We start from the raw sequence: 14,133 nt of genomic DNA, 5'->3' as shown, positions 1-14,133 counted from the left end.
CAAAACCTTACCAAATCTCTCACTTTCTGAAACTCTCATTCTATTACATTTGGCCCCAAGTGTGCTTCTGCCTTAACATTTAGTAGAAGTGTTCTGAGATATACATCCAGTATCTACTGTGCATTGTTATATCTATGTGATTTTACTAGTCCAGTGCAGTTTTAATGTTTGAATTAATTTCTGCATTGTAATTGTAACTGTGACTGAGTGTGCCTGTAGCTGCTGTGTGGATTTCATTAGTGTATCCCACCTATTGCTATCACTGTATTCTGTACCAGAGGCGTAACTAAGGCAGGGCGAGTGGGGCACATGCCCTGGGCGCCTTGGCAAGCCCAGCAGAGGGGGGTGCCGCCGGCGGCGAGGACATCATGCCCACCCGCCCCGTCCCGCTGCAATGTGAGGGGAGGAGAGCGCAGCGTCTCTCCTGCCCCTCAATGTGCTCACTGCGTGTCTGTCTGGTCTCCGGCGGCGTTAGCCAATCGGAGCTTGCGGACCGGCTCCTGATTGGCTGCCGGTCCGCGAGCTCTGGCTAGCGAACTGGCGCCACATTTAAGATAGCCGCCGCCGGAGACCGGACTTCATGAAGCGTTGAGGGGCAGGAGAGGCGCTGCGCTGCCTTCTCCTCCCCTCACATAGCAGAGGGCAGCAGTGACGGGATCCTGACTGAAGTAAGCGGGAGGGGGTCTTGTATCTGGCACTGTGGCGTGGGGCATTGTGTATCTGTCACTGTGGGGCAATGTGTATCTGGCACTGTGGGGCAATGTGTATCTGGCACTGTGGGGCAATGTGTATCTGGCACTGTGGGGCAATGTGTATCTGGCACTGTGGGGCAATGTGTATCTGACACTGTGGGCAATGTGTATCTGGCACTGTGGGGCAATATGTATCTGGCACTGTGGGGCAATATGTATCTGTCACTGTGGATCTGACACTGTGGGGCACTGTGTATCTGGCACTGTGGGGCACTGTGTATCTGGCACTGTGGGGCACTGTGTATCTGGCACTGTGGGGCAATTGTGTATCTGGCACTGTGGGGCAATTGTGTATCTGGCACTGTGCAAAAATTGAATGAAGGTGTGCTGAAAGACGACACAAGGGGTAGGTGATAGTGTGCTGAGAGGCGACACGGGGTAGGTGATAGTCATGTTGGCACGCCCCATTTTCAGTGGCCACACCCCTTATGGAGTGTGGCCACGCCCATTTTCCGGGCCTTTCGTGTGTGTGTGTTTTTTATTGGGGGGGTGGTGGGGGGGCGACACTCTTCAACTTGCCCTGGGCTCCGAAAACCCTAGTTACGCCTGTACCCTCGGGAGCTAGGTGCGTCAGGGTCTCATATATAGTGTTATCATGCAGGACGTGCACCACAGACTTACCTGAGGGGGAAGTGACAATGCTAAATTCCTTTGTCGTATAAACAACCCTTTATGAAGCTAAGAACACTGTACGCTGTTTACTTAAGAAGTACCGTAATGGTACGCTAGTTGCGTAACGATCGCTCAGCCGTAGGCGAGACGCTCAAGCGTCACGTTCGCTCACGGCCCAGTGATCACAGGACACGTTATTGGCTATGACTAGAGTAATGATTCGCTATGGCGTAGCTTACGCTCGAGACCACGAGGAGATCACCAGCGGCGCAGACGCTCACAACGCTATACCTTAATGTTTAAACCTTATACCAATGAAATACACAGAATAACTTAATGTGAATACAGGGTGTAAGTGCAACCTTGTGTAACCTGACTAACTACAAAGCTGCTTGAGCGTCACCGACGCTCAAGTGAACACTTAACACTATAGAAAATACACAGATACTGGTTTAGGTTCCAAAGCCTATTAACTGTATTATATCTAATATACTTGTAAAAAGGGGATAACAGTACAAATGATACACTACAATATAACAAAGACTTCCTAACCACAGAACTAAACAATAAATACAAAAAGAATATACTACACTGACCTAAATGCAATACAATACAATACTATCTAATACAATACAATACTAGCCTAGTCTAGGGGAGATATGAGAGAACAGAACAGAGAGAGAGAGAGAGAGAGAGAGAGATGAGAGAAATTGGCTCACAGAAAGACAATGATTACGGAGAGAAACTTACGCACAAAGGGTATGATCGCCTGCGCCTCGATATCCAGCTCCCGGCTATCAGCAGATAACCGTTGATGAGAGAGTGAGAGCTGGATGTGGTCGGCCTGCCTATTTATGCCCCACACACAATGCAATCTCATGGTCCTACAATCCCATTGTCCATTGGCCGAAGGAATTCGGCCCTGCATCATAGCAAAAGGTCATAGGGTGATTCATACAGGTGGGCTGTGACGATTTCCAACAGCTCAGGTGGGTGGGAAACTGGGTTTCCCGCCGCATACCTGAGTATGTGTAAATAATAGAAATGGACATAAACTTCTTATGTCCATAACTATTCGCACGAGCGATTAATACGCTCCAAACCAACACCGGAATATTACTAATTAAATACTCTTCCGATGGGTACCAAACACTGCTGTATGATTCCTGTCAGACCCTTCGTACAATACAAAGAGGGATTCCTTTAACCAGGGACCTTCTATTTTAACCAAACTTTCAGAATCTATCAAAGGGACCATGATCTATAAACTACATTAATTGTGAACATTTGTAACGAATGAGTCGCACGCTACGACTACATAAACTCTACCGTAAATACGCATACCGCGCCTGCGAGTGCACGCTATTGCGGGTATGCGCCTCCACGGGAGAGCGTACGCACGCGCAGCGCGGACCAGTGTGCGGTGCAAATATGGCAACGTGCATCGAGACATTTTTCTGACTTTGACAGTCCACCCTTTGGCAGTCAATAATAACTGCCACAAAACATTTAAGGAGAAAAATGCAAGTCAGGGGTTAATTGATTTCCATGGTTGGGTAAGGGAGGAGAGAGGAGAAGGTGTGAAGAGGGTATGACCTAGTGAGATAGCAGAAGCATGTGTGTATGAATCCATGTTTGGGGGGTCATGTATCATCGTGCCGTACGTGTTGTAAATCAAGCTTCGAGGTATTGCGAAGTATACATTTGAATTCCTTCTTATCCTGTGGTACAGGTCTGTGGATGGGCTGTCAAACTTTACCGAGCTCTTTTCGGATTTTGAACAAAATGGGGAGCACATTTTAGTTGATGATACATGAATGGGGGAGGTATGTGGTTGCTGATATCTGTGCCTGTATTCCCTATCGTCTATGTGTGTCATTACCTGAGGGTTGTAGAGATGAAGATAAAGAACACTTATGGAAAATGCAATGATATTCTATGTCAGGGAAATGTACATCTGTCGTCGAAGTTGTGTTCGGTATCTGTTGAGAGTCGTCTTCTTTGCGCTGTATTGCTCCTTGGGCTTGAGCAAATAGCTTTGTCTGAGCCATCAGATTTACAAAAAATGTTGGGCTAGCGTGAGTTTAAAAGTACTAGGGAAACTGGGGATCCATGGCAAAGTTCATCAAGTGTCCATATTTAAAGTTGTCAAATCTTCTTCTTTGGTCAATCCGTTGTCTGTATACATCTCGTCTCGTCAGCTTCCTCGTCCAAGGGGGTCTTTGTATCTTGGAGAAAAAGCAGAAAAACAGGTGAAAGAAACGGACCGTATAATCGCATTTTCATCACATCCTGGTTTCTATCATTGGGTCATAAATCAAATCCAGGTTAATTACGGTTTCCTCGCTCCTCAAGCTCATCACTCTTGTACTTTGTTTGCACCTCATTAAAGCCTGCCCGCATCTAAATATCAATCCAATCGATATAACGACACCCAAGATACATAGTAGAAACTTTCCAACATCCATTATGACTCCTTGAGCCCAGTCTCCCAAACCGGAGAACCAATTTCGCGGGTTCAACCATGACACCCAACCAGTCAGCTCATTACCTACAGCAGCAAGGGTGAGATTGTGTTTTCGACGAAATTCCCACTTCAATTGGAGAATATCGTCCATCTTTTGGTCTATGACCTCTACCGGGTCCTCGGTGCTATTTGTGATATACGTGCAACACTTTATGCCGTACTGTGTTGCCAATGTAACACAATATCCGCCTGTTACTGCTGTAAGATAATTAAGAACCATCCTATGCTGAACTAGTTCTGTTTTGTAAGCTTGAAGTTCTCTTCCAGTGTATCTAAACGTGTCATCATACATTTCAGTGATATTATCTAACAAATTGGCGAGTGCGGAAATGTATCTATAATTCATCACACCTCGAGCGGTACGAGTGAAATCTAACGCTACCAGAACCTGAATCCCGGTGGATTCATGGATAAGATCAGAGGCCGGATGCTCTAACCTTTCTGACAGTTGTCTTTTAACTCGGTGCTCGTAATGAGTGTGAGTATAAGGAGCTTGGGCACCACGGTGTATGTCCTTCATTTTGTCATGTGTAACAGTCATCACTTCAGGCAATACTTTTCCAATATAACACAATCCTTCAGAGTTTGGGGCAAGCCACTTGTACGCCTTTCTCCCGCATATGAAATATGCATCATCGGGGAGAACATAAGGGACGGAGAAGGACATGACCATGTTACAAACCTTCCAGGTGAAATCTCCTGACCCTAATTCTTCCATCTGCTTAATGCACGTATCAGTTTGTACGATATGTGCACAGTATCCTGGTGATACCTCTCCAACTCTAGTAATCCTATTTCCTAAGGTATATCGATACCGAAAAGATTTTCCTCTACTGGCTATATGGCGTACGAGCTCTGTATCTGTAGGCATTCTATCTGCTCTGTGTGAAAAGGTCATGGTGTGGTTACTCCATGACACTTCCCAGTTTCCCGGTTTTCTAGGATTGGAGATGTTAAAACATATGAGGGACCTATCCACATGGTATTGGTGGAGCTTCAAACTAGGAGGGCTGGAGATGTTAAACCTCCGGTCCACCGGTCTCCCACCACTTAGCTCAAGTACCTCCCCTAACGTTAAAGGAAATGGTACTAGCCCTGATTTGCTGTGACCCTGAGGTACTTGAGAGCATACCCAACAATCTGTTTGGTTTAACACGTTACCCACTAAGGAGTGATAGTCACTCAATGGATGCCGGTCCATATGGATATTAAAACTAGATTGGCATTTCTTTATGCATCCATCTTCAACCAGATTATCACAGAGCCTACAGATACAATTTTCTTCAGCTAACAATCCATCACAATTTCTTCTATCGGATCGTTTTCTGATACTCGCCTTTGCTTGTTGGTTTGGTTGATCTTGGAAAACTACGCCTTCATCATCATAATCGGAACCCATTCCAGAACCTCTTTCGACCTCTATGGTACTCTCGCCGGAACAGACTGCTCTGGTCAACATCATGGTTAACATCAAAATCCGGATCACAGTCTCTTGGGGCAAGTCCATCTTTGAGGAGGAAATAGAGAAGAATGAGAAGGGGGAAAAAGAAATTTTAAGGGAGAGGGGCTGGGAAGTGGAGAAAAACAATAAAAGGGAGAAGGGAGTCGACAACTGCTTTCGGTCTTCAAGGCTCAGGTGCCGCCTCAGTCCTCCTGGAACAGACACTCCAGTGATACAACCTCTACCGTCTGTTCCTTATCACGGGACTTCTCTGGATCGGCCACCTTTTTGCAGTGGGATGAATGGACCCAAGTCTCTCTCTCAGCAACCTTCAATGCTGTGGTGCTAGTCAATAAGACCTGGTATGGTCCTTCCCATCTATCAATAAGACAACCTGAGCGTAGAAAATTTCGTATCATTACATAATCCCCAGGTTCAATGTCATGACAATTACTACCTGGTAAATCAGGAATCACCAACTTCAGATTATCATTTTGATTCCTCAACTGTTTACTCATGTTAATCAAGTACTTTACAGTTACTTCATTGTTACATTTCAAATCATCCTGAGGGTTAATCATGACATGCGGTTGTCGACCAAACAAGATTTCAAAAGGAGACAGATTAAGAGGGGACCTGGGAGTGGTTCTGATGCTATACAAAACAATGGGTAAAGCTTCTGGCCACGTCAATCCTGTCTCTGCCATTACTTTACTCAATTTATTTTTAATAGTGCTGTTCACTCTTTCGACCTTCGCACTCGCCTGTGGACGGTACGGAGTGTGCAGCTTGCTATCAATTCCCATCAACTTACACATTCCTTGAAAGACATCACCTGTAAAATGGGTACCCCTATCACTTTCAATGATTCTAGGGATACCATATCTGCATACAAATTCCTGCACAATTTTCTTAGCAGTAAACATAGCGGTATTTGTAGCTGCTGGGAAAGCTTCGACCCAATTCGAGAAAACATCTATACAAACAAGTACATATTTCAAATTTCGACATGGGGGTAATTGAATGAAGTCAATTTGTATTACCTGGAAAGGGCCGCCGGCAGGTGGGATATGGGATGGTTCTGTAGGTATTGCTTTTCCAATATTCTTTCTCAGACAGGTAAGGCATGACATTGCTCTTTTACTCGCATGAGAGGAGAATCCTGGGGCGCACCAGTATGCTCTTACCAATTTGCACATCCCCTCCTTGCCTAGATGAGTCAGCCCGTGAGCTGCTTCAGCCAGACATGGAAGGTATGCCCTGGGGGCCACTGGTTTACCATGTCCATCCGTCCAGAGCCCTGAGGACTCCTGGCCATATCCCTTTGCCTTCCAGACTGCTCTTTCCTGTGTGGAACACAAATTCTGCATCTCACACAACTTCTGTGTGTTGATGGTATTAAATACCATCAGTTGTGTGGTGTCTGTCTGTGTGGGGGTAGCAGCTGCAAGCTTTGCGGCTTCGTCTGCTCGGCTGTTACCAAGGGATACTGGGTCTTGGCTATATGTATGTGCTTTACATTTGATAACAGCCACTCTATCGGGTTCCTGTATCGCTGTTAGAAGCCTTTTTATGTGAGCTGCATGCGCTATCGGTGTACCAGCTGCCGTCATGAAATTTCTGAGACGCCATAGCGCTCCGAAATCATGTACTACCCCGAACGCGTATCTAGAATCGGTGTAGATATTGGCAGACTTACCCTTAGCCAATTCACATGCTCTGGTTAGGGCGACCAGTTCAGCAACCTGGGCTGAGTGAGGTGGGCCTAGCGGTTCCGCTTCTATGGTGTCTTGGTCATCTACGACTGCGTATCCAGTACACAAGTCTCCCGAGTCTGACTGTCTGTGACAACTACCGTCCGTGTAGAACGTGAGTTCTGCATCTTCCAGTGGATTGTCACTGATGTCAGGCCTTGCGGTAAAATTTTGGGTCAAATATTCCATACAATCATGTGTATCTTCCTTTGCATTAAATCCTCCTTCCCCATCACTCTCACCTTCCACCCTTTGTGTCTGACCAGGCACACCTGGGAGAAATGTTGCAGGGTTTAATGCACTGCATCTCCTTATGGTGATGTTTACTGGGGCCATTAATGCCAATTCCCATCTTGTAAACCTTGCTGATGAGACGTGTCTGGTTTGGGCAGAATTCAATAAGGCAGATACCGCATGCGGTGTATGGATTGTGAGGTTGTGGCCTAGCACGACATCTTCGCTTTTTGTCACTAGCAATGCTATCGCCGCAACGCTACGCAAGCATGTGGGGAGGGATCGCGCTACCGTGTCTAGCTGAGCGCTGTAGTATGCAATTGGCCTGCTGGCATCACCGTGTTTTTGTGTTAGTACACCTGCTGCGCACCCAGCACTTTCTGTTCCGTATAGTTCAAAGGGTTTCCCATAGTCTGGCATACCTAGTGCTGGTGCCTGCGTTAGGCATTGCTTGAGTCTCTCAAATGCTGTTTCAGATTCGTCTGTATGCGAAATCCGATCAGGTTTGTTTGAAGAGACCATTTCCTGCAAAGGTAGCGCCAATATGGAAAACCCTGGGATCCAATTACGGCAATACCCACACATTCCTAAAAACGTCCTGATCTGTTGCTGGGTTTGTGGCAGTGTCATGTCTCTAATGGCTTGGATTCTATCAGCGGTCAGGTGTCTCAGTCCTTGTGTTAGACAGTGTCCCAAATATTTTACCTTAGCTTGGCATAATTGCAACTTGTCTTTGGAAACCTTGTGACCTGTGTCTGAAAGATGAAACAGGAGCTGTTTCGTATCCTTCAGAGATGCTTCCAGTGAATCTGAACACAGTAATAAATCGTCCACATACTGTATCAATACTGATCCACTGTCTGGTTGGAAAGACTGTAAACAATCATGCAAAGCCTGAGAAAATATACTTGGACTATCTATGAAACCTTGGGGTAACCGAGTCCACGTGTATTGGACTCCTCTGTATGTGAATGCAAACAAATATTGGCTGTCAGGGTGCAGAGGTACCGAAAAGAATGCGGAGCAGAGGTCAATAACAGTGAAAAATTTGGCAGTGGGAGGAATTTGCATTAGGATGACAGCTGGATTAGGCACTACGGGGAACTGACTTTCAACTATTTTGTTAATCCCCCTTAGATCCTGCACTAGCCTGTAACCCCTCCCCCCACTCTTTTTAACAGGGAAGATGGGACTATTTGCCGTGCTGGACGTTCTTACTAGAATGCCCTGTTGTAGCAAGCGCTCTATTACTGGGAAAACTCCTAACTCCACCTCTGGCTTCAGAGGATACTGTGGGATTTTTGGAGCTATCCTACCATCTTTTACTTGTACAACTACTGGAGCTAAGTTTGCCATTAATCCAGTGTCCTGTCCATCTTTTGTCCAAAGTGACTCTGGTATCTGAGATGTCATCTCTTCTACTTGGGATGGATTCCTATTTGTCATAATGGAATGTGACATTAATTTTGATGGGGAGTCTAACATGTCTCGTACTTCCTGAGCGTGATTCTCAGGTATGTCCAAGAATACACCTTCAGGAGTACAATAAATGACGCAACCCATTTTACATAGTAAGTCTCTTCCCAGGAGATTTGTTGGTGCCGATGCAGCCAGCAAAAAGGAATGCTTGGTATGCAAAGGCCCTATTGTAATCTCGGCTGGTTTGCTAACAGGGTAGTGCTGGACTACTCCTGTTACTCCCATGGCTGGAATTGTCCTACCAGTGGTTCTCATGCCCACTGTCGAATTTATCACTGACTTGGCCGCCCCTGTGTCTACAAGAAAGTTTAAAGTTTTACCAGCTACATTGATTGCAATCTCTGGTTCACTTCCAAGACTGGCAATCAACTTAACTGGCTGCAGATTACAGGTATGGCCACACCCCTATTGGGTATGCTGACCTCCCTGAATCCTGCTGGCAGCGACTACTTGTGAGGGAGTTAGCTGGGAACTACCAGAGGCATGCCAATCTCTGTTCGGGGGATATCTTTTTGTTTCCCCTGTATGTGGCTCAAAACTCCGCCTCTGTGGACCCTGCTCCCAATGTCGTGTGTTGTGTTGTTGTCTAGGGGGTTGAAAAGATCTTTGTACATTCTTTGTTCTACATTCTCGTGCAAAGTGTCCCGGTCTGTTACAAGAAAAACATGTTATTACACTTGCCTTACCCACAGGATTCGGTGGTACATACGCAGGCTGCCTTGTGGTCAGCGCCTGTATACTTACGGACATCAACTTATCACTTTGCGATTCCCTGTGCCTAGTGATGTTTCTGTCGTGATCAATAGCAGCCTCTCTCAATGTGGACACTGACAGACCTCGCCAACATGGTTGTGTGGTCTGTACCCTAGCTTTTAATGTTTCTTTCAAACCATCCATCAGTACAGATACTGCTACTTCTCGATGGTTTGGGTTGGTCTTAATGTCTTCTATACCAGTGTACTTTGCCATTTCTAATAGTGCCCGGTGAAAATATTCTGTTGCCGTTTCGGACTCCTTTTGCTTAATGGAAAATATTTTATTCCATTTAACAACGGCTGGGAAATACTCCTTTAGCTGTAAATTTATCCTTTTTACATTATCCTTGTTGTACACGTCTGTAAGCGGTACATCTTTATCCAATGCACAGTCAGCTAAAAATTGAGTTGCGTCAACATTGGAAGGTAAACAAGCTCTTAGCAGTATCTGCCAATCCTTGTTGTTGGGTTCTACAGTGTTACCTAGATCCCTGATGTATTTTTGGCTAGCAACTAAATCCTTCCTGGGGTCAGGAAATTCGGACACTATTGTTCTTAATTCCATTCTGGAAAATGGAGTGTACATGGCAATGTTCCTTATGGGAGTGGCTCCAGACACATCTGTTTTTCCATTGGGAACTGCTATTACCCTTACAGGAGCAATTCTAACAGCCTCTTCCTGTGTAGATTCTACTGCTTGTTGTGGTACAATTGTTTCAGTGTAGTGCATGGTGCCGTACTTACCCGTTGACACGACCTCACCTATCCCTCCGCTAGGGGCTTTCACTAATCTCGTGGGTGTCGCGGTGCCTACTGTGGTCTCTGCTATGGTGGCTGCAAGAGAGAGAGCTGAAATTGTTGCTGAATCGTCTTCTTGATCACACTCCTGAGGAAGGTTCAAAACAGGGTACATCTTGCACGGGTTAATACTTGCATGAGTTATTTGGTTAACATCATTAACATTTACAGGGTTACTAAGAGTTTGTGTTTTACAACCCAGTGCGTTTCTCTCCGCAATCAACTTCTCTCCTGCAATGTATGGTGGAGGAGGAGCTGTGGCTATCAGCTTCCTGACTGCCCCAGATCCTGCCGCCAGAGCCAAACCTCTCTGTATCTCACCTTCCTGGTGCCATAACTGTAAATAATCATGATGCTGAATTCGTCTCTTTGCTGATTTTACGAGACATATCCTCCTCCTTAAATTTTGTAACACGTCTGGACTGAAGCTACCTATTCTTGGGAATTTGTCCCTGTCTTGTACAGTCATTCTCTCCCATTCATCACATAAAGATTCTGTGTGACTTCCGTATTTTTCACACATCACATATCGTGCCGACCCAACTGGTCGGTTCACAGAATCAACCTGAACCAAGGTTGATCGCCCCCTACCTGAGCAACTGGCCCCCATAGTCTGCAGGTGTTGCTTAGTCCTCCTTGGATTTCTGTATCAAGGTTTTCGGCAAGCCTTTACAGACAACCAAATTACTCCACAGTAGGCCGGCGGTGGCGGTTTACCGAGTACCCCACTCACTCGCCCACCTCGACCAATACGACCTGATCACACCGACGTGGTGCTGGCGTACTCGATACAGGGCCCCTATGGAACCTTCAGTTTACTGGAACATATGAGGGTTACCCGCAGGACACTTACTCTTTCCAGTAAAGGTGGGGTTGTTAGATAGTTCCTGAGTGACCAGCGAACTTCCCTTCCAAAAATAAAAAATTACACAAATCACGTCAGAATGTACAAATAGCGTTAGTGACCACTTTACTCTAATGGTATTAGGTCAGATTACTAACTACTGCACACAATTACGTGCGGTCCAATCGTTCAGTACACAAGCACTACTTGTTATGTACTGAAAGATCTAATGGAATCGATGTTTCCGGCCGCGATTCCTTCAGCATGAGCTTGTATGGCCTATATGGGTTCTGCACCAACACCCCAGGCGTTGTGCCACTGGACTTTTATAGCGGACCTTTTACCTTACGACCTCCTGGTCTTGTTACCTTATGGTCCGCTATACTCTAATGCTCAAATATTATTTAACCAGGGATGCCTCCCTAGCCACCGTATATGTCACTTACACGTATGTCCCTTGACGAGTACCCGACTTTCCTTTTGGTTCCACCTTAAAGTTATATAAACTTTTGTATACAAAACCACACTCACTCAACACATGTACACTTTTGTTTCTATATCTATTTCTGCGCAGAAATTGTCTTTAGGCCAAAAGTGTTACCAATTAGGAGCAGGATCTGTTAAACTAAATTTCAGATTTTTCCAAAAATAGATTTGCGTTATTTACCGCTTCGCGTTATCTACCGCTGTGCGTTACTTATCGCCTTTGCGCTAATTATCGCTTTGCGCTAATTCACCTTTTCCGTGACTTGAGCTACGTGAGCGTAACCGGACGCTACGTTGCGTAATGTACGCTGCGTGCGTCTGCCTTTTGGATTGCGTACGCTAGTCTTTGTTAGCGACACGTGTACGCAATGCAAAGATCCACCGTAACACAATATATACTTTTATCAATGTAAATGATCCCTGATCATCTACCGCAATCCACACTGACTGCCTTGTCTCCTAGACAAATCGTGTGTTGTTCTATACTTTAACTATTACCTTTATTATGAAATAACAGCAAATCTCTTTTTAGCACTTTCTATCAACTATAAAAATTGGCAAACAGGAATAGTGATATACGAAATTGAAAAAGAAATGCAGATAAATGTATGCGTGCGTGTATACGCAAGACAGAAGAGAAATAAAACAGTTTTGTTTTTTTAAAAGACACAAGCGTTTTGTTCTTACTTCCGGTTCCCGGATTCCTTCAGCACTCTTTATCTAAGCGAAGCAGACGCTTATCCCGTCAGCACTGGGAGACAACCTCCCACCCTTTGCTGGGGGATAATGTCTGCTGATCTACCTAGTGCAGATATGAGAAGGATAGGACGAGTCCCCAATTGACAATGCTAAATTCCTTTGTCGTATAAACAACCCTTTATGAAGCTAAGAACACTGTACGCTGTTTACTTAAGAAGTACCGTAATGGTACGCTAGTTGCGTAACGATCGCTCAGCCGTAGGCGAGACGCTCAAGCGTCACGTTCGCTCACGGCCCAGTGATCACAGGACACGTTATTGGCTATGACTAGAGTAATGATTCGCTATGGCGTAGCTTACGCTCGAGACCACGAGGAGATCACCAGCGGCGCAGACGCTCACAACGCTATACCTTAATGTTTAAACCTTATACCAATGAAATACACAGAATAACTTAATGTGAATACAGGGTGTAAGTGCAACCTTGTGTAACCTGACTAACTACAAAGCTGCTTGAGCGTCACCGACGCTCAAGTGAACACTTAACACTATAGAAAATACACAGATACTGGTTTAGGTTCCAAAGCCTATTAACTGTATTATATCTAATATACTTGTAAAAAGGGGATAACAGTACAAATGATACACTACAATATAACAAAGACTTCCTAACCACAGAACTAAACAATAAATACAAAAAGACAATACTACACTGACCTAAATGCAATACAATACAATACTATCTAATACAATACAATACTAGCCTAGTCTAGGGGAGATATGAGAGAACAGAACAGAGAGAGAGAGAGAGAGAGAGAGATGAGAGAAATTGGCTCACAGAAAGACAATGATTACGGAGAGAAACTTACGCACAAAGGGTATGATCGCCTGCGCCTCGATATCCAGCTCCCGGCTATCAGCAGATAACCGTTGATGAGAGAGTGAGAGCTGGATGTGGTCGGCCTGCCTATTTATGCCCCACACACAATGCAATCTCATGGTCCTACAATCCCATTGTCCATTGGCCGAAGGAATTCGGCCCTGCATCATAGCAAAAGGTCATAGGGTGATTCATACAGGTGGGCTGTGACGATTTCCAACAGCTCAGGTGGGTGGGAAACTGGGTTTCCCGCCGCATACCTGAGTATGTGTAAATAATAGAAATGGACATAAACTTCTTATGTCCATAACTATTCGCACGAGCGATTAATACGCTCCAAACCAACACCGGAATATTACTAATTAAATACTCTTCCGATGGGTACCAAACACTGCTGTATGATTCCTGTCAGACCCTTCGTACAATACAAAGAGGGATTCCTTTAACCAGGGACCTTCTATTTTAACCAAACTTTCAGAATCTATCAAAGGGACCATGATCTATAAACTACATTAATTGTGAACATTTGTAACGAATGAGTCGCACGCTACGACTACATAAACTCTACCGTAAATACGCATACCGCGCCTGCGAGTGCACGCTATTGCGGGTATGCGCCTCCACGGGAGAGCGTACGCACGCGCAGCGCGGACCAGTGTGCGGTGCAAATATGGCAACGTGCATTGAGACATTTTTCTGACTTTGACAGAAGTTATAACTGATGGTTTGTGTACTGGGTGCCATACATCTCCTACTCAGCGTGCAGCTCCCGTAGTCACTCAGGAGCCACCTTTTCAAGCGTTCTCCAGTATGTTGCATATGCTGGTGTCACATCTTACGCCCCCTGTGGGACCTCCTGTGCCTTTGCAATCA

The 14,133-nt window shown here is 45.3% G+C and overlaps 1 protein-coding gene across 7 annotated transcripts in view; it reads left to right on the top strand.

Moving 5' to 3' along the window:
• LOC135056146 (nuclear factor 7, ovary-like) overlaps positions 1 to 14,133 on the top strand; it is a 108,222-nt gene that overhangs the window by 64,194 nt on the left and 29,895 nt on the right. The window lies entirely within an intron of this gene.

Source organism: Pseudophryne corroboree, chromosome 3 (assembly GCF_028390025.1).
Source record: "Pseudophryne corroboree isolate aPseCor3 chromosome 3, aPseCor3.hap2, whole genome shotgun sequence".
NCBI classification, from domain to species: Eukaryota; Metazoa; Chordata; class Amphibia; order Anura; family Myobatrachidae; genus Pseudophryne; species Pseudophryne corroboree.
This window is presented reverse-complemented; position numbering and strand designations above follow the sequence as displayed.